At 42.5% G+C, this 20,779-nt stretch overlaps 1 long non-coding RNA gene across 1 annotated transcript in view; it reads left to right on the forward strand.

The window, feature by feature from the left end:
- LOC125613341 overlaps positions 1–20,779 on the forward strand; it is a 92,133-nt gene that overhangs the window by 56,539 nt on the left and 14,815 nt on the right. The window contains exon 2 of the long non-coding RNA XR_007343873.1: positions 1–20,779. This exon is cut by the window's right edge and continues 14,815 nt beyond it. This is a non-coding gene — a long non-coding RNA (uncharacterized LOC125613341).

The following is a 20,779-nucleotide window of genomic DNA, read 5'->3' on the forward strand; positions in this document are numbered from 1 at the left end:
GGAGGATGGAGAGGCCTGGGAAGGTGACTTTCAAACTCAGACATGAAGGATGGGTAGAAATTTACCAAGGGAAGTACAGGAGAAGGAGCATTCTAGGATTCATAGATGACTCTCCCTAACTAGCAGCCCTCAACACACCAGGGCTTCCAACACATGGGATTATAAAATAGGACACCATTACTCGAAGGTCTCAGGTGAGAGTTTCATATTTTTCCAATCATAGAATTAAATGAATATAAGAATAAGTCACTCATAGGTAAATATTAATACTTGTTATGGGACCTCCACTGTAATTGTGTAATAGCCCTCTACATGCTATTATAGAGGGTTATGGTATAATAGCCCTCTCTTTATTTAGTTAGATACTATAATTTCCTCCCATTTACTGATGGAAAACTGAGGCACAGGGAAGTTCAATAACTGGCCTAAGATCATGTAGCAAGGACATGACAGAGTGGGAAAGTGAACACTGTGTGGTCTTTCAGAGTTCATGCTTTTAACAAGTACACCATTGAGCATGCACCATAGGCAAAAAGCATCTTAATCTTCTTTTTAGGTTTGCAATTTCAATACAGTGTTGAGAGTGAAGCCACCTGGCATTAGGTATTAGGCCATTAAGTCATTAGGCATCTGCTTGCCACTTTGCCTAATGCTACACAAACTCAGTCGTGGTGATTTGTTTTGTATTTGTTTCTTTTTGGTACTGGGGATTGAACCAGAGCCTAGAGCATGTCAAACACTACCACTGGGCTTGCCCCAGCCTCCCCCTCCCCATGAGGTTTTTGTGAGAACTTTTATTCATTCATCAACCATTTATTGGGGAACTACTATAATAGCCACTATTCTGAACTCCAAATGAACTAAACAGACAAAATCCTGCTCTCACGTATCTGCATCACACAATCATGTACATAACCTGGTAGTACAGTGCCTACAGTGTCTGTTGGTTTTTATTATATGGTGCTGCCGCTTTGTGAATTTCACGGCCAGGTTTGGCATAGTCCTTATTCTTTTGGTTAACATGTCAAATGAGATGGCAAAACTGGATTTGTAGATGGTGTGAGCAAATTAGGACTTACAACACAATGACCAATGGCTCTTTGGGGGTCTTCATAATGACCACGGTTGAATTAATCACATCACTGTTGACTTAACTTTTTAAGATAGCCAAATGTTCTCTTGGGGCCTTACACTAGTATTTTTGGAATTGTGCATTTTAGTGGTAATATTTTGGTGCTAACACAAAGGTCTACAAACTTTTATTGTGAATTTTTTTCATGTAAAATGGCCAGAAAGTAAATGTTTTAGGGTTTGTGGGTACAACTGCTCAACTCTGCCTGCTGCTATAGCAAGAAAGCAGCCAAAGGCAATATGTCAGCAAAGGGCACAATAAAGCTTTATTTATAAAAACAGGCATTCGGCCCACAGATCAGTGTGCCAGCCTCTGTTCCCGAAGGAAAAAAAAAATATGTGAGTGATAATATCAGCTTTTTAAGAGAAAAGAAAACATGAACTAATATCAGAAAATAATATTGACTCTGTTCAAATTTACAGAAGTTCGGATTCAAGTCTATATGGTGTTAATGTCTTCTGCATAACCTCCTTTCCTGGTTGGTTCAAGACCAAGGCAAGGGATCAAGAAAGACATTTCAAGACATCTTTCCTGGAATAGAAACCGAGGAGATAAATTGTCTCATGGGAGTTTGTGTTGGGTATAGGAAGAATTTTCAGCAGTGAGGGCTTTGCAATATTGAAATAGATTACAAGGAGGTTTTTTGAGAAGGATTTTCTTTAGACATTTTAAATTCCAGAGAGATTCCCACACAATTAATCATTCACTGATTAAAAATCTGACTTTCTCCTTATCTTGTGTGGGGTAGTGAGGTCCTGATGCGGCCAGAAGCCTGATGGCAGATGGATTAAATGGATTGTATATTCTCTCTGGAATTTGGTGACCAGCCTTAGGATATTACCAAACCAGAGTGAGTTCTCACAAAATTACAGTCTGGGAGAAGAAGCCAATCTGAAACAGAGGAAAGGAAGCATTTTCTAATGCCCTTTTTAAGAAATGAAATTTTATTCAGGAGGCCTAAAGTGCCACAGGGCAGTGGGACTGTGGCCAGCAAACACCTATCCTAGATAAAAGTAAACGTTAATTAACATATCAATGGTCTGTAGATCTTAGGTGCTTCTAAAGTGCTGGAGGGTGTTTGACAACTTTTTCTTCCCTTAAGCTCTTTTGCTTTCGCTTTGAAGAACTATTTTAAGCAAAGAGAACCCCTGTTCCAATCTATTTTGATCTCAAGGATGTCTGATTTAATATAATTTTCTCACGTTCCTACCAACTTGCCCAAGGTGAGGAATAATTTACTTTGTTAGAGCGAAAGAACAAAGACATTTTGGGGAAATGGAAAATAGTGGACTTCGTTTAAAAGTTAAAAAAAAAATACTGTAGTTTTGTACATTTTGGCGAAACTGCTACCTGTCATTTTAAAACTTTTGCATTCACAGATAGTGGTACTGGAATTTTGAGGCCTTTGTGAATTTGTTCAAATAGGCAGTCATGCAAAAGGAGACTGTCTCCTCTCAGTGGTCTCCTGTGTGTTTAGATTTTAGTTGATGGGTGTATTAGGAACAGGCAGAGCAGGGGTGATTCCAGCCCATTGGATACAGCAAGTAATTACTTCCCTGATTTTGGAAAAAGCGAACTATACGCCTACTCAAATGATTGTAGCTAGAGCTAGGGCAGGCAGATGCTGGCTGTGCGGTGACCATGCTCAGGAAGATGCTGGTAGGAGCGGGGGAAGAGTTCCAGGAAGACTCAGCACCTTCTGGAAGGTTTCTTAGGGCTGCAGTGGGCCCCAGGAGGGGACCTACACATAGCTGGTGTTCCATAAAGGTCCCCTCCCATCCTTACCCCCTCTCTCTATTTAAGATACTCTCAGGAAAATCTAGAATTCAAACAAAAAAATTAAAGAATTCAAACAAAACACATTTTGTTTTAAACCCACTGCAGAAGATTCAAGGGCCCTGGGCCTCATAGCATTTATAAATAGATGGAGAGATACATATACTGAGAAAAAAGTGAAAGGAGAGTTACGCAACGAGAGATGATTGTGTTTGACAGTACAGGCCAGGCAAATGTGAATGAGTGGCAAAATCCATGACAAATAGGAAATTTTTGTAGGGTGGAGGTGGGGGAAGGTGGCAGCAGTCCAGAGCTAATGAAGGCTTCCTGGGGGAGGCATGACTTGAGCAAGGCCTGCATTGTCAAGTGGGCTTTGCTGGATGGAAAGAGGAAGAGCAGGGAGGGGATGCTGCAGGCAGGGGGGAATTACAAGCTCATGAAAAGCAGCCTCGTTGTGGTCTGTTAACTCACCACCCCATGCCTGCTAGATGCTTAATAGATGCTGTTGTACAAGTGAATAATTCTGATTTTTTTCCTCTTCTGAACTTGGTCTGTAGCACCCAGTTGAGAACTGCATTTGGAGCTGTCACTTTATGAGGCAGTTCTCTCTCGGGCTGCACACTGTGCTTTGTGGGGAAGCCCTGCGTTTAGTACTTTTGCATCCTGTAGCAGTAACTGAATGTCAAGTGTGCAACAGATGTGCCTAAACACGCTTCCTCATGGAATGAGATGGCCAAAGACACCGGACGCCAAGCCTTGATAGAAACTAGTGTCTTGCTGGGCACTTTGACAAAGAAATTCTTTGTCATTGAGAATTGCTTTGTTACCATGGAGAGCATACCCACCTCTGGGGTCTGTGTGACCCTCCTGGGAATGAACCCATGTACTTATTAGGGGGACCTCCTTGCCAGCTGGAGAAGATAATTGATCTTCCTGGCATGGACTTGGCCCAGGCCACTTCTACAGTATGTCAGCTCTTAGGCATGTAGACTGGTTTGATCCAAGTTGTAGAATGGGAATGGAGCTACTAGTTACCCAGTTTCTACCACCCACCAGACAATAGGCTTAGTGGTTTTAAAATGCCATTGTACTTGACTTTCATAATAGCCTGTAGATAGGACTTTTTCTATTTGAAGAGAGAGATACTCAGAGCATTTAAGTGTCTTGGCCAATGCTTCACAAATCATGTGTTGGAGCAAACTGCACATTGTTCCTGTTCTTGTGAAACTTTTATTTCAGCAGGCAAGATAAACCTTCATTAAATAATCTCATAAGTCCTATACATAGTTACAACTGCGTAACATGCTTCAGAATGATTGCATAGGAAACGGGTAAAGGTGAGACCCTCTCAAGTATGAGGAAATAACTTTTTAGACCCCAAGGCATAAGTAAGGATTATCTAGTTGAAAAGAAAACTTCATGCAGAGGAACACTACGTGCAAAGACCCTGTGGCAGAAGGAATTTGATCTATTCCAGGAATTGGAGGAGGCAGTCTTCAATGGAGCTGAGCAGAGTGAAAGGGAGGTTGAGGGATTAAAATGGGAGAGAAGTAGGAAAAGTTAAAGCTTTGCAGGACCTTAGGACATCACTGATGTTGGTCTTTACTCAGTAGGGTGGGTGGCTTATGCTCTTAAGGTAACAGCAGGTAATGAAGACAGGCTTGAAGATAAGTGTAAGAGCTGGTGTGACCCAACCCTGATAACCTCTTCTGTTTCAGGACCAAAGGCAGGACTCAGCAGTGCCACCCTCCTGTTGTGTTTGCAAGCTGTTGACAGGGCCTGGGCAGGTTAAGAGTTTTCAGTGGACTTGTCAGGGTTTGTGTCCTGTGGAAACTGACAGAGTCTGCTGGCTGAGGGGCTAATTTTAATAGAAATAACCTAGGTGGGTTTGTTAATTTCCTTCGCTCCCTCGATGACCTGTCTGCATAGCGTGAAGGTGCTTTGATGTGACTGGGAGAACAGAAGGATATTTTGTGCATAGCCAACCGTGAGAGGAATGCTGGTTTTTGCAACAAGGAAGCACAGGAAGATGACAGGTGAGTTGTGGGGAAGGGGGAGATTAGAACGTGCCCCGTGTGGCTTTTCCCACCTCCCCAAATGCAGCCTTGTTTATCTAAAATTCATCTTTCTTCTATCAGAGAATTAACTTCTGTGAGCCCAGGGTGTTCATATTCCCTAGGAAATTAAACACATTGGCGGATGTGTGGTTGACTTAAATGTGCTCACCAGGGTAAGGGAAGAAAACCCTCTGCTTCCCTTGGATTTATTGAGTGTATTGTTTTCCCCCTTTGGTTCCATAACACTTGAGGTGCTTGCAGAGAGCTTTTAAGTCCACACTGCAGGGCTCAATCTGCCTGTGTAAGTGGACAGCATGGGGAAGGCCTGTCCCGTGCATGCAAATGATCCTGGTGTGGTCCTCTGTGGGGTTCTTTGTCTGCCGGCTGCCATGTCTGGGATCTGTTCTGAGGGGTGAGTTGCCAGGACAGTGTAAATGCCCTGGGAATGAGAATGGAGCCCCTCGGCATCTGCACACATGGCCTTTGGGGCTTTGAGATCTCCCCACGGTGGCAGGCCTTCTCCACAGGATCCACAGGGCCAGTCGTGGAGGAGGGATGGGTGCTGACATGCTGTCTGTGATGTCCCAGTTGCAAAGTCAGTGGGGAGGGCTGTGCCCAGGGAGCACCCCCTCCCCGAGAGGCCCTGGAGAAAGCCCTTAGCCTTGTGGTTCACCTCTGGAATGTGGAGGTCATTCCACCCTCAGCCCTTAACTGGGGAGGAGCAAAGAGGGTTGGGACACCCCAAATCCTGTCCAGTTAACTCTTGAACTCTCCAGGGACTGATCATCTACTTCCTCCTGGTTTCAGCTCCTCGCTGCCCGCACAGCAGCCTACTGACGTCTGTGCCAGTCCTCAGCTGCCAAAGTCCTCAGCCCTGCCCAGGAGGGGAGGGGAAGGAAAGGGAGGCGAGCCAAGGCCCATGTACCCTCCCCTGGGTTGTCAGCTCTTTGTGGACCCCCCTCCCTCCCAGGGCATGTGTGCCGGAGTACCCACCTACGATCAGTGGAAGGATCTATGACACAGATGTGTCTGTGCCAAGCTGATGTAGTCACTCAATATTTTTGTCTAGCTTTAACCCCACTGAGCATTCAAGATTAAGAGAAATTCATATTCAAAGTATGGAATAACTTCTAAATAGAGGAATGAGGTCTCTTTCTGGGGCTTTGAAAAGCCTCTGGTGGCCCCCCTTAGAAAAGCATCCAGTCCACTATCTGGGAGGAATATGATTTTGCAAAATACTGTCATGTGGAGAAAAGAATGGCCAAGAAAGTGAAGATAGAGGAGGATGTTGTATAATTAAAGAAGAATGAGAAAGTGCATCTTGCTGTGTGGGGGGTGGCCCTGGAGAAGAGCAGGCGATGAGGAGCAGTCAATGCAGCAGTGGCCAGGGACCCGTGAGCACAGCCAGGAAGCTGTGAGTACACAGAGGAAGAATTTGGATTAGTTCTTCAGCAAGAAAACAAAACTGTGCTTTTGACAGTAGGGGCCACAGAGAAGGGAAACAGGATATCAAAGGATGTTTTAAGAAGAGCTCTGGATGTCCGGGGGCTGGAGCAGAGGGAATACGAGCAGAAACTAAAAGCTTGGGAAGCCAGAGGTCCTCAGCTGTGGCTCTGGCGGTTGGGGCAGCCAAGGCCAGAACTCACAATGGGAAGCAGGCTTTTATTTTGTTATTTTAAAGGAAGGATGTTTACAGGCCACTGGAGGAGGAGAGGAGAGAGTTGATTTCACTGTCTGTGTGACAGTTCATGGTCCAGTCTTTGCCATCCCTGAGTGTGTGAAGTGAGCAGGGCTGAGCAAAAGCCCAGGAGGGGTGCCTGTATGTCGCTCCACAACTGCGGATCAGGAGGAGGGCATGGATTCTCTTGGACCTCCACTCTATTCAGTGGGGCCAGGATGTGGACCGGATTGTAGGTCCTGTGCTAAGTGCTGAGAGAAATGGATGTGCAGCATGGGCCAGGACTAGGAATCAAAGGGACAGCCCAGGGCTTGGCTCCTACCCAGGTGTGTGCTTGGAAGATGGTTTGGGAGCTGAGCCTACTCGAGGACTCCTGGCTATCCAGGTTAGTTTCAGTCATGCTCAACTCATGCACCTTTAACTCATCCTAGAATTGAATCCAAAAACAGAGAAGCTACTTCCAGTACTCAGATTAAACCCATCCACTGTCCCCAGAGTGGTCCAGTACATTGGTTCCCACTGGTCCTAGGCATGGTCCCCACCTTCACTTCCTTACCTGCTCCTCCAGCACCATTCAGCAGCTAGAATGCTCTTAGGAAATGCAGAACTGGTTCCATCACTCTTATGCTCCAAACACTTTCTGTTATCTTGTGGACAAAATAAAAAACTCATCACCAGATTTGCAAAGCTTTTCAAAATTTTATTTTCTTGTTTTAAAGGGAATATGTTTACAATACACTGAAGGGAAGAGAAGAAACCGATTTCAGAGAGATTAGATTTCCACAATCACTACTATTTTACCTTCCTGTTGCTGAACTCTAGACACACTGATCTACTAGTTTTTTCAATGCATCATGCTCTTTCCTACCTGAGGGCCTTTGCACAAGATGTTCCTATTACCTAGAAAATGTTGTCTTTTTATTTTTCTCCCCAGCTCATCTATACTTACCCTTTAAGTCTTGGGCTAAACAATCCCTTCTTCAGTTTCTCATTATCTCTCATTATCCTTACTTTTCCTCCATTCTCTTGGTATAATTTGCAATTGGATATTCACTTATGTGTTTACTTATTCAGGGTTTGTACTTTAACATCCTAAGAGCTAGAGTCATGTCTGTTTAGTTCATCTTGATGTCCTCAGTGGACTTTAAATAAATATTGGTTGATTAAATGAATGAATGACTAAATAAATAAATGTTAGCAGGTTTCTATGATCTTGTTTGTGTTTCTATGTAGAAGAACTTAAGCAGTTTGTCCTCATTAGTTAGTTTGTTCTACAAAACATTTAATGAGACATTGGTGTTGGCAGGCCAAGGATAAGACACATTTTTTCTTTTTTAAATATTTATTTTTAAGTTATAGGTGGACACAATATCTTTATTTTATTTTCATGAAGTGCTGAGGATAAAATCCAGAGCCTCACGCATGCTAGGTGCGTGCTCTACCTCTGAGCCACAACCCCAGCCCCAAGACACATTTTCTATCCTCAGGGTGATTGTGGTGAAAGAGACAGTTGTAGAAAGTGACATTCCACACAATAAGGACACGAGGTGGACTGAGTACATAGTCCCTTGTGACAGTGTTCCAGATAGAGTATTTAGTATGATTTTCTGACAATAAATCTGTTAAGAATCAACAGAACAGGATGTGATTACCCATTCCCAAATCTCCTCTAAAAGACATTAACCTAAACTGTAAGGAGTATAAGATAAGCTGTGATCTCGTTAATTATAACAGGAGGGCATGTGTTGGTGATAGATAATGTGGAGGATGATAAGAAATATTGAAATCCAGAGCCACAGACAATAGGGATGTGCCATTGGACTTCACCATCGAGGAGTGTGGAGACTCATTGTAAGTAGATGGCCCCGCTCTCTGACTACAGGTAGCCTTGGAATAGAGAAGGCAGAGGGTTCTGCTTCTTTTAGGAGAACCCATTCTTCTGGCTTTCCAAAATTCAATGATACATTGAGTGAATATTTTAAAAAATTTGCCACTTTTTTAGTTGATGTTGGTGGGGAGAGGAAAGGAGATAACTCTGAGTCTTTTGAATTCTATTCCTATCATTTAGGATGATTGACAATTTCATTGAATTTATTACCAAATTTGTTTCCTTTTTTTTAAATTATGTATAACAAAGAAATAGTACTGGACCCACATTTACTATTTCAAGAAATCTCTTAATAACTAGAAAGAGGACCTTTAAATAGTTACTCCGGGAGTGTCTGGCCATCGAGTTTCATTCACCTAAGGGTAGAAGGGTTTGAACTTTATTTCCTGAGTTGATGAGTATTTCATGATAAACCAGTTCTGGCCCATTAACTTCATTTCTCAAAACACAGGTTTTAAAAGAGCATTTCCTGAAGGAGTTGCCACTAAAAAATGGAATGAATCTGACTTGCTCAAATAAAAATGGTCAGAGTAGAACATGGTACGCAATGTTGTTGAACATACTTTGTTCTTTTTTCTTTGTAGATTATGTGTGTGTGTGTGTGTGTGTGTGTGTTAGTTTTGAAGTAAGAAGAAATGTTTTAAAAATAACAACTAACATGTATCTGATCAGCAGTATAACATCCTATAGCTGTTAAGACTGAATGAAGTGTGAACCTACCTTTCCATTCTCCCTGTATTTTTTCTAACTTATCTAGAATATTAAACTGATGAGTGTCAAATATTTCAAGGAAGCTGTCCTCTCCTGCTGAGAATTTAGTGGGGAACAATACAGACTGCCCCTCAGAAGATAATTAGAAGCCGTATCTACAGAAATATCAAAGTCTACAGTAGATTTATACAAAACAAATTTGTCCAAACCTGGCACTGGAAGTAACAAACAAGAATCCCATCACCCAGTTCCATATTGTGGGTGTGGTCTCATCCAAGGAATGTCTGAAATTCTCATTTCAGTTCTTTTTAATTCAACAAATATTTACTGAGTGCCTGTTGCGTGCTAGATACTGTTCCAGGCACTTGGGGTATATCCGAGAACAGAACAAGGATCCTGCGGCGATGGAGCTCATAGCCTGTGGTTTCTTACCACTTCCTCTGAATACTGCCCGTGACCTTGGCAAGTCATCACCTGTCTGCACCTCTGTCATCAGCTGCCCATTGAGGGAGTCAGTAGGCCTCTGCTAAGATGTGGATAATGTGCCTGGTATATTCTGTAGATGCCAAATAGGACGCACACCCCAGCCCATCACCCAAATAGCAGAGAGAGGATCAGAATTTGCTTTGGTTTTTCTTCCTTTCTTAATTTTTTTTCTTTTCAAACCTGGAGATGGAACTTGGGTCCTCACACATGCTACACAAGCACCTAGGTATATTTCCAGCCCTTTCTAAACAATTTTATTTTGAGACAGGGTATTGCTAAGTTGGGCAGGCTAACCTTGAACTTGTGATCCTCTTGCTTCAGCCTCCCGAGTAGCTGAGATTATAGGCATACTCCACTGCACCCTGCTGGAAGTTGATTCTTAACAGTAAAGAACAACTGGAAGATGGTGGAGGCTGCTGAGCACAGCCTCTGCTGCTGGTGGTGTGAGGAGCCGGCCTCTACCTGCACAGTCCCTGCTGCTGCTGTGTGCTGGTGGCCGCCTGCTGGTGAGGCCCCTGCCCTTCCTAGTAGCTGCCCACGTCTGCTATGCTGCCTTCTCCGTGGCTGCCTCAACCAGTGTTTCTGAAGGGCCCTCACCTGGCAACTTGGCCAAGATGTATTTGAAACCCCCCGTGGTCTTGGGCACATTTTGCTTTTGAACCCAGTGGGGCTCAATTCCTAAACATCTCCAGAGAAGTGTGAGGAGCTGGTGGAATCCCAGACTGCCCAGTGGATCTGGGTCCAGCGTGGATGTCTGAACTCACACAGTAAATACCTGGTTTCTCTGCCACTATCAGCCAGGCCTGGTTGATGTTCCAGGTGAAGGTGATTGTGGTCCTTTAAGAGGGCCACACAGGTGAGCAGGTGTGTTCCTGCATGAGCAACAGTGGCAGAAACTGCTCTGCCCAGTGGGGTTCCAGCGGCTTGGTCCAGAGTCCCTCCCCGAGTACTATGTGTCCTGTCAAGATTTCTTTGCTACAGGGACTCAGGCACCGCTGGTGAACTTTTGATCTCAGGAACTTGGGAGCATGTGCTGGCCCAGGAAATGGGTAGCCATTGCTCAGCTCACAGCTGTCATCATCCCAACACGCCCGAGGTGCTGCCACTGCCTTCAGAACTTGTACCTCCCGTGTCAGTGTGAGTAAACAGCCAGATAGGAACATTCACTGGGGTAAACCATAATTAGGTATGTTCTTGAGGTTTTCAGAGCAATTCTTTCATACCTTTGTAAAACTGACAATACATGAATGATAAAATTTCCCCATAGATAGTTCAGCTAATTGCTCCTTCTAGGTAAAGAATGGCCCCGTTTCTTCGTCTGTCTGATGATGACTTTTCATTTTCTGCCATAAATGAACCTAATTTGCAAATGAAAAATTTCACTGAAGCATTGGTTGCCTGCAAGGGAATTAGGGCCCTGAACCTTGGAAGTGTTCAGTAGCACACACACAATTGCATTTTAAACAAAAGACTTATGATCTTAATTCACAGTTAAAGTAACAATTGCTCCTAAGTAGTACTTATTGTTTTAGAAAGTTTAGATGTTCCAATAACAGTAATCAAGAGGAGTTAAGTTCTCTTTAAAGCAAAGCAAATGAGGAGTAATTGTCAAAATTTGCTTAGTATTTCCTGTTTGTAGGATGTAGTTTTTCCTCAGATCACCCCGCATTCCCTTGTGAATACATAGAAGCCCTTCATAGCTTGGTGTCTAGAATAGAAATAGGAATAGCAATTCTTTGTTAGGCCCAGCCTATCAGGGAGAAGACCTGAGTTCCAGTCTGAGTTCCAACAGCTGTTGATCGTGTGATTCCCTTGAAGGTTCTTTGCTTCTAGTATCAGTTTATTCAGTTGCAAAGTCCAATTGAGATGCCAGGCTGTTTCTATGCAGACTGAAATGGTTCTGTATTTTTAAGTGCAACAATAACTTGTGAATGAAAGCCAGTGGTGTACCAGGCAATGCCAGGTATGCTCCTTGTGGTTTAGGGCATGTAAAGTCACATATAACTCAGACACATGTACTTTAAAATTTAAGAACATCCAGATGAAGTATCCAGGAAGAGATTCTGCAATTACCAGCTCTTTTCTACTCTAGTTAAGAACTTTATTTTACCTATTTATTTATTTCAAAGATACTTACATGCTAGACATTGAGGATAAAACTATAAACAAGAAAAATTCCTTGCTCTGATGGAGTTCATCCTTGGGGTAGAGGGAAAGTGGCTGGAAATGGGGGCCCTTAGTTTATCTCTGCAAAGGGGTTTAGGTTTTATTCCAGGTATGAAGCAATTTATTTTAGTGACTTTGCATGCAGGAAGTCTGTTAAAATGTAGATATTTAACCACTACCCCCATGCTGCTAGTCAGTTTCACCCATCTTTCTGGACCTTGATCTGATCTCACTTCTTCTACAAGCTCCTCCAGTCTTTCCATCTGGATGCCTTTCCTCGTCCTCCTTTGCATTTTCCTTTCTATAGCACTTCTCACATTCTGTCTTGCTTTAAAAGTCTTTGTGTTAGTCTTCCATTGTAGCATAGGAGCCTCTGAGATGCCAAGACCTTATGTTACCCCCCTCCTGCTTTTTTTTTTCCCATCCACTGCTCTGCACATATGCCTTCTACTTGGGAGATGCCTAATAAATATTTATTGAGTTGAAATAACTCAGGTCCATATAGCAGGCTAGCAGAGAAGAGTTTTTCCAAGCATTGCACCAGAGAAAAGCTGATCTGAGAGCACAATGGGAAATGTATCATGAGGACTCATAAAATGGTGGTATTATTTTGTCTTTAGTTTTCAAGGAATCGTGGGGGTCCCTTACAGATTATTTCATTTAGCAGACACACTTGATAGCAAGGATTGTTAACCTGGCAACTTTTCAAGTGAAGTTCTATATAAATTGAGGGCATTTTATTCCATTTTCAAAATTATAAAAGTTACCTTCAAAAATGTGAACATTAAACAAAATACAATAAAAAGTGAAATTATGCATCATATACCCAATATTACTTTCTCTTTAGAGGTAACAATTCCTAAATAGTCCTTGTTCATCATTGCTCCAGAATTTTTTCACCTGATAATTCCATTCATCTTTGTCTACGTTGGTTGTGAAGATCAGCCTCATGATGTGCTGCATATTACTTATATATTCTTCTGTTCAGGGCTATTTTGATTGTTTCCAGTTTGTTCTTTCTTGCTATGTACTTGCACTCTTTGTAGATATCACCATATCACTCTTAGTGGTCGAATTTACTGGATAAAAATGAGTGCATTAGTGCATTCTCCATTGTTTTAAACATACATTTTGACTACTGTTTGTCTGGCCCTTGACTTCCATAATTTGCTAGATCACAGATCCATTAGGTCTCACCTGTTCTGTCAAGCCCATTGTCTGGGAAGGGAGGTCTGGCTCTCCACAAGTAATTGTATACAGTGAATGAGGTCTAGACTCAAGGCATCTGCAAACTATCATGGTTACTTACAGTGAGAATGATCAGTCAGGTTGGTGGGTGCTGGGCAAGCCTCTGCCAAGGAGAGACTCGGCTTTAAAAGCAGAGGGGCATTTGGAGAAGGGCATTCTGGGACAAAGAAAAGCACTAGCAATGGTTTGGCGGTTTAGGATATTGAGAGAGGGGGGGAAGAATAACAGGTGAGATTGACAGGGTAGACCAGGAACAAATCACAAAAAACCTTATGTTCTGTATCAAGAAATTTGTAAGAAAGAGCTCAGAGTTTTTCATGAGCTTCTTACACCATTGCATTTAGTGCAAATATGTAAGAGATTGCTGCATATTCAAATTCATATAACAAAGAACTGTTCTGTCTTAGAAAACAGTTCCCTAGTATTTCAAAGAAATCTTACTAATGGGCCAGGTTCAGATCAGAGGTGGTGGTGCTTATCCCTAAGACACACCCTGGCTTCTGGTAATCACGTGGCTGGTCTAACATAGTTCTTGCTACTTCTCTATATCCACCCTTCTCTTCCTCTGGGTGGCTGAGAATCTTTTGTGTATTCTGTATATAAACAGATCTGGTCCCCACGGATGTCGGCCTGGCCACCTTTAGAGTATAAAATCCATTTTAAAAGGCACCAGGAATAGAAAATTAAAAAAAAAAAAAGAATAGGAAATAGTGCTTAGACGGAATGTTTTATACAGTTAGTGGCTTTAATTTTTATTTCAAGAAAATGCGTAAGGTAAATTCTCCTGTGAAGTGCTTATAGAATTGCTATCCCATCAGCAAGGAAACCGCAGACCAGGGCATAAGGACTGTGAATTTAAAGCAACCTCGGATTAAATTCCTCAGGTAAGCCTGCTAGTCATGTGTCTCCAGTGCATATTTATCCAGATGTCCTTTTGGGATGGGACAGGATTGATTTTTAATGACTCTGAGCCACCTTCCCTTGGCACACAGAAGACTGTGTTTTGCTGAGTATGGAAGCTCTTTGTGTGAGCCCACAGGTAGCTGTGCGTAAGGAGGATCAGGCCCTCCCTTCATCCCTGGGAGCCTGCACCAGTCAGTTTCCCCATCTCTGAAATGGGGATTATAACCTCTCTCACAGGGACTTTGTTGTGACTGATAATTTTGTAAGACTATGTTTTTAAGAAAAATATAGATTTATGGTATTAAAATATATGTGTCTAAAATAGCTTTCAGTGCTATTTGGCTGTCTTTGCCTGATTTTCACTATGCCTGTAAGTGAGATTCAGCATTTTCTTGTAGACTGTGAATTGTTGCCTCTAAATGAGCTTGTCAGTCTCTGGTAAAGAACAAAATGTCCTTGGATTTACCCCATGCCACACTGCTTTGAGTACTTATCCCAAAGCACTGGATATGGAATGGACCCAATTCCAAATTTTCTCAAGAAGGCTGCAGCTCTGCAAAGGACAGTGGTACACATAGTCACTCCCACAGTCACAGAGAGGCTTCAGGAACCTTCAGTGGGCAAGGTGCTGCCCCGATAGGGCCTTACTGTCCTTATCTGCAGAATCTCAGATTCACCAACAGGAGTTAGTCTCTGGCTAGTCTTCTTTCCCCAACTTGGGGATGAGGTTTGTGGAGTGTCCCCTTTTGGCCCATGATTCATAATTTGGAACCTCCTGGTGATTGTGAAATTAACAGCCTAGAGTAACAAGCCTTATCCTTTGGGGCACACTCATCCTTCTGAGGCCCTGGTCTTTGGTGTGAAAGGTGGGCCAGTTCAGAAGTTTCCCTGACTCTTAGAGAGTAGTTTGTGCCCCTGAGGCTCTGGGGTATTCCTTCAAGTCCTGCATGAGCTGCCTCTCATGGCAAGGAAGGGACAGAAGATAATGGACCCGGGGTCCCCAAGACTCTAACCCACTGTCTCAAACAAGCATCCTTCTTTGTTAACCGACTCACCTATAGGATTTGGTATATAATTTTGTTTAAAGAAAGGGTTCTCTTGCTTACAAAATAAAAGCATTTGAGACCTCTAGCTTATGTATTCTCAGATTTTATATCCTTGCACAACCTTGGCACTGTCTTATCTCATTCTTTGTGAAATTGGAAAATGCATTTGTCACCAGAGGCTCAGCCCCCAGACTGAGTTGATATTTACAAAGTAGCCAGGATTCCTCACATGGGTAGCCACTGACCTTGTTTGGTTGTACACAGTCTTTTTATTATTCGTTTTATATGTGGCTTTCTTTAAAATTATTAGTGCACATTACTGAAAACTCTTTCTTTCCAGGAAAGAAAAGCTCTTTAAAGGCATTATCCTTTTTAAAAAATAAATTATCTTAAAAATATTTTTTTTTGGTTATCAAATTCTTATTGTAAGGGTATAAAATATTTTTGTATCTCTTTGCTCTTAATAACCTCTGAAGACAGAGATAAAAACCTCAGTAACTCCCTAGTAATTAGGGAGTTGTTGCTGGCCTGCTTTTGTAGGCATAGGAGATAATGCCCAGGTGATCTGCCTTGTGGCCTGGGCCTGTACCACTTGCTTGGCTGGTGCCCTTCTGAGATCCACACCTGATGGCCACTTAGTGCAAGCCCTTGAGGTCTGTCTTGGGGGAGCTTGCAGTCTAGGATGGTCTCTTATGGCACCAAGTACATTTGTGATGAAAGGAACAAATTATAGGAAAGGAAACTTTTCCTTCTACTTGGGATTTAAGAAAACTACTAATGATGGAAGATTATTGCCCTTTTTTATTGTTGTTCTTTTACCACTTGTAGGATAACTGAGTGTGAGTATTGTGACCTTAGTCGCATGAGAGACATATTAGCCATCACTCAAACCAGAGAACTGAAGAAAATTCAGAAGAGCAGTCCAGGGGAAGGAGGCAAAGTACTGACAGAAAAGAGAGAGAGAGAGAGAGAGAGAGAGAGAGAGAGCAGGAAAGTGGATCTGGAGGAGGGGAGGGTGTCATCATTCACTGACACCATCACCTAGGTTCCCTTGGAGTTTACCAGGAGAGCGGAACCATGGAGAGCCCCCAGATCTCCAGAATGAATTCCCTTAGCACATTGCTTCAAAACCTCAGATGGTATCTGTTGACGGGAGGGGATTGAGTTTTGTGGTTAGTACTCACCATTCTTTGTCTGATGCCAATACCACCCAGGGCAGTACATAACATTTTAATTTCCTCATAAAATGTGCTTTTATTTCCTTTTGCAATATGTAAGCCCATCAGATTGTAGAGATTTAAGTGAGTGGGGAGTGTTATTTAACTGGAATCTCATAGAAGACCCACCCAGTGATCATTTTCATTCATATTTTCCCTTTTTTTTGGCAGCAATAATGTAGTATTTCTATTTTTCATTTTTATGTAGTCTTATGGGGCATATTCTTTGTGGGTTTAGATTCCAGAGTAGCATATCTGATTTATACTTGATAAAGCAGTGTTTGCCAAGTAATTTTGCTGAAAAGCAGCCACTTAGACAGAAAGGGAAGAACCTACTATAAAAAGAACAGAGCATATTATGAAGCTGCTCTGTAGTTCATTGGGACTGAGAAATGTTGGTTACAAGAGGTCTAGAGACTAAAAGTTTGCTTGATTCAACTCAAGTTGAAATTTTATTTCACATTTTTTGACAGTATGCCAGTCTTTAAGTTGAATGAGTTTCATATTTGCTTATCATCAGGATCCTTGGTTATTTCTTCCCTGTAGGAACAGTTACACAAAACTAAACAATATAGATGACTATACATTTATTGTAACCATGGAAACCACTGTTGATGATTTATTAAGCATTCTTTTTCCTGATTCCAAACAATACATTGTGTTGGTCCAAGTTCCCTGGAGGATTGGTTTTGTCCTTATCTATAGTCCAATGTTAGCTTTATTTGTATCTTGGTTTGTTCAATTGTTTGACAATGGCCTTGGCTTCTTAAAACATGAAAGCCAGGTTTATGGCCACCAGCAAGTGTTTAAAAATGTTTTTTAAGTTGTTTCAGAGTGTTTAGATGACATAGTATATGCTATTGCAGAACAAATCAGGAAAAATTGAACCTAACTGTATCTTTGCTATTGGGTATGGCTGTATAGTACTTAGTTTCCAGTAACGGATGGATAGAGAATTATTTCACATTCTTAAGCACCTCTTGTCATTCAGCACTGGTGTGTTCATTCTGCTTTTCCTGAAGTAATTCTTGTTATGTGAAGTTGCTTGTGGATTTGCTGGGAAATTATGCAAATGCTTCCTTTGTTAATCTATTACAATATCAGACTGAAAAATATTCTAGCCTAGGACCCTCCTGCCAGGGGGCCTTATAGTATCTTTTGCTAGAGTCTCATAGCAGAGTGCTGCTTTTGGAAAGTGGAAGTTTTTGTGTGCCAAGCCCCAGAGCACACTGGGTTTCCTGCATTAGACAAGCACTTGAATCAGGCTCTGGCGGTGGCAGTGTAGCAGCACTGATGGACGCCCATTTTGATGGCAATTTGGCAGGGAGTCAAACTTTGGCCCTAAAGCAGAGGTGGTGCAATTAGACAGCTGAGATGCATTCTCTAAACACACACTTTTAATTGATTTCAGCTTGTTCAGTTCACAAAGATAGAGCTCTGACACACAGCAGCCTTCTTAGAGGGGCTTATTTTTACTTTTCCTTTATTCAGCAGCGTAATTCAACAGCAACAGAAGCAACAATAATACAGAGCTCTAAAGAGCGTGTATTTGGCATGGCTTGGATACAAAAAGTATTATTAAGAACTAATGAGTGAGATAGTTAGATGTTAACCGGAAAAGCATTAATGAGCAGAAGAGAATTCTGGCATAAACATCTGTTTCTGAAGCAGATGTTACCTTGTAAATTTGCTGAAGAAAAAGCCTGTGTAAATGGAACAGTGGACTTTTTTAGGTAGTAGGAGGAACAGATAGAGATTATGAGGCTTTCTGATCCTCTTTTCAGCTCTTCTGAGACTCACAAATGACTATGTGTTCAGGCAGTGAATTTTGAGGGGTCTTTGGGGGTGGCCAGAGGTATCAGGCAGAGGTGAGTGACAATGGCAGATCACACAGCTTGACTGGATAACATGGTAGCTGGAGGCTCCTGGTTCCTGCTTCACAGGGAGAGATTTGGGATTCTCATTAACTAAATGGCTGTCTCTTATCTCATCTTGTCTAGAGCTCCATAATTATTTCAGTATATGTGGACTATGGCTGCCATACTCTTCCAGGGATAGAGATTAAGATCTGTTCTGCCCCTACAAAATCACCTACCCTTTGGTTGACTTACTGGATAGTTTACTTTACGTAGGTGACTGAAGGGCTAATGATGAGTTAACAGCCACTTGTTCTCAGGTTAACACAACGAGTACATGTTAGCTTTCAGTCTTCTATTCAAAGGTGATAAGATATGGGGTAATCTACAATAGAGGCTGGAGTATGTATTTTTTAGAGCCCTCAAATGATACAGTGTGTGACTGCCTCATTCATCTTTGCAGAGGAACAACTCCATTTGGTCTATTTTCACCTAATATCATAGAACAAGCTTAGAGTAAGAAGGAAGAATTAGATCTGTCTAATTGATCCAAACCCCTTAGTGAACATATGAAGTCTTGAAGGTGATTCTCCCAGTATGACCCAGTGACCGGTGTAAGGGTCAGTCCCTAGGACCCAGGTCAGGGTCTGAGCTCCTGGACAGGTACTGTTCCCATATCACCATTCTAGGGCAGAAGTCTTGCATCCTTCTGTTGCAAGGACAAGAATGCAGAGTCCTCTTAAAGGGAATGCCTCTCGGAAAAGACTCTGCACCTGTCCTACTGGGTGCAAGTTAGAAGTGGGGTCTAACAGTGAATTCTAGCTCCCAGGTTATATAACTCAGTATGGCCCTTGCATGGCTCATTTGTTTCATTCCATCCACCCTCAGAGTGGCCAATGGTATGGTTCTGGGGAATGTTTGACCATCCATCCTTGGAACACTGTATTTACCAACATCTCGATGAGATAGTGATTTCCCAAGGGTATACTTGGAGCCCAGTCCTTATCATTACTGGGTTGGGCAGCAGAGGAACCCAGCAAACCAATCCCAGGGCCTAGGGCCTGTAGTGAGTGATTTTGCTACAGCTGGATGGGTCTCTCCTGTACCACATACACACAAATGGGTTGCTGTGGATCCTGAGGCTACAACAGAACTATCTTCCTTAACCCCAGGGGTTTATTTCTGGAAACCCAGCCATTGGGTAGAGATCCCCAATGAGGGCCTACAGAAAGGTATTCTTTCCATCTTGCATCAAGTTGCACAAAGGTGTAGGTCTCAACCACACAGATGAGATGATTTCCTTCTCTTTCTGGTGTGTGTGTGTGTGTGTATGTGTGTGCCTCTGTGTGTTGTTCATCCATGCAAAAGTAAGGGACAAAGCCACAGGATGATTCCCCAAGTTAGCAAGGTCTGTGTGATTCTATCAATGTCTCTGTCCCGAGGAACTAAGGCAGGCCCTAGCACAGGGTGGCCACTAATCTTTGACTTCTTCCAGACTGTGGGGATTTTCACATAATCACTAGGGACTTTTTTGTCCCTCAAAGAAAGACTGGAAAAGCTCTGCTAACAGAAAATTCTAAATTAATTCCTTTCGTTAAGCTTGTGGGGCTGACTCATGTCTCTTGAAGGAATTTTTGCATCTGTTGTGTAGCTCCTGGCATGTCAGAAGTGGATTTTGTGTCCCTTCTGTTGTGTGGGGGTGTGTGTGTCACATATCCCCAGGGGTACTGGGGACACATGAGGTGAAGAGAGCTTGTGTTGGGTTCAGACCTTGGAGAAGATGTGAATTGTATGTGTGATGCATCATTTGCATGGCTGAATCTTTTCATCTCTTTCACCTGCGTGATAAGGACACGCAGAAATGGGAGGGTAGAGGCTTTTCTGTGGCTTTAGGGTTCTCTAGTAAATGACTTCTTCCTCCCTCATTAGTCAGTGCTGGTGGAAGAAGCTGTAGATAGAATTCTTAAAAAACAAATATTCTGAATAGAATGGGTCTTTTTCCTCCCTGGTAGCTTTGTGATTACTTTACCAATTTACTAGCTTATTTTGCTCTCTGGACTCAGCTATTACCTGCCTTCATCCTCATGTTGACCCTGAGAGGTACTTGTTACTAAGGAGGACTCTGGGATTTGTGGAGATTTAGCAAGTTACTCAAGGTCACATTACCAGTAGATGACAGAACCAGAATTTAAACTAAGATCTACCTCCTCCCAAGCTCATATGCTTTCTACACTGTATAGTTGTGTCACCCAGCCCTGCCACTGGGTGCTTCATCAATACCAAGTTATACCTTCTAGAGAAAATCCTCCTATTTCTTTCTACTCTGTCTTTGCCTATACATTTCCTTACATGAACAGCACGTGCGCACGCACACACACACACACACAGGCAAATGCACATAGAGTCAGACACATACATCTTTCTTTGCTTATGTGCCTTGTACTAGTCTTTCAAGATGTGATTCAGACATGAGCTCCTGCAAGCACACTTCTATGGACTCTTTGTCTTTGCCCCTATCTGATAGGACTGGTGACCAGCTGTTATAGCACTTACCATGTCACAGTATGTGGCCTGTCACTCTGGCCAACTTGCAAGTACCTTGAGGTCAAGGGCCT

Source organism: Marmota marmota, unplaced genomic scaffold, assembly GCF_001458135.2.
Source record: "Marmota marmota marmota unplaced genomic scaffold, marMar, whole genome shotgun sequence".
NCBI lineage: Eukaryota > Metazoa > Chordata > Mammalia > Rodentia > Sciuridae > Marmota > Marmota marmota.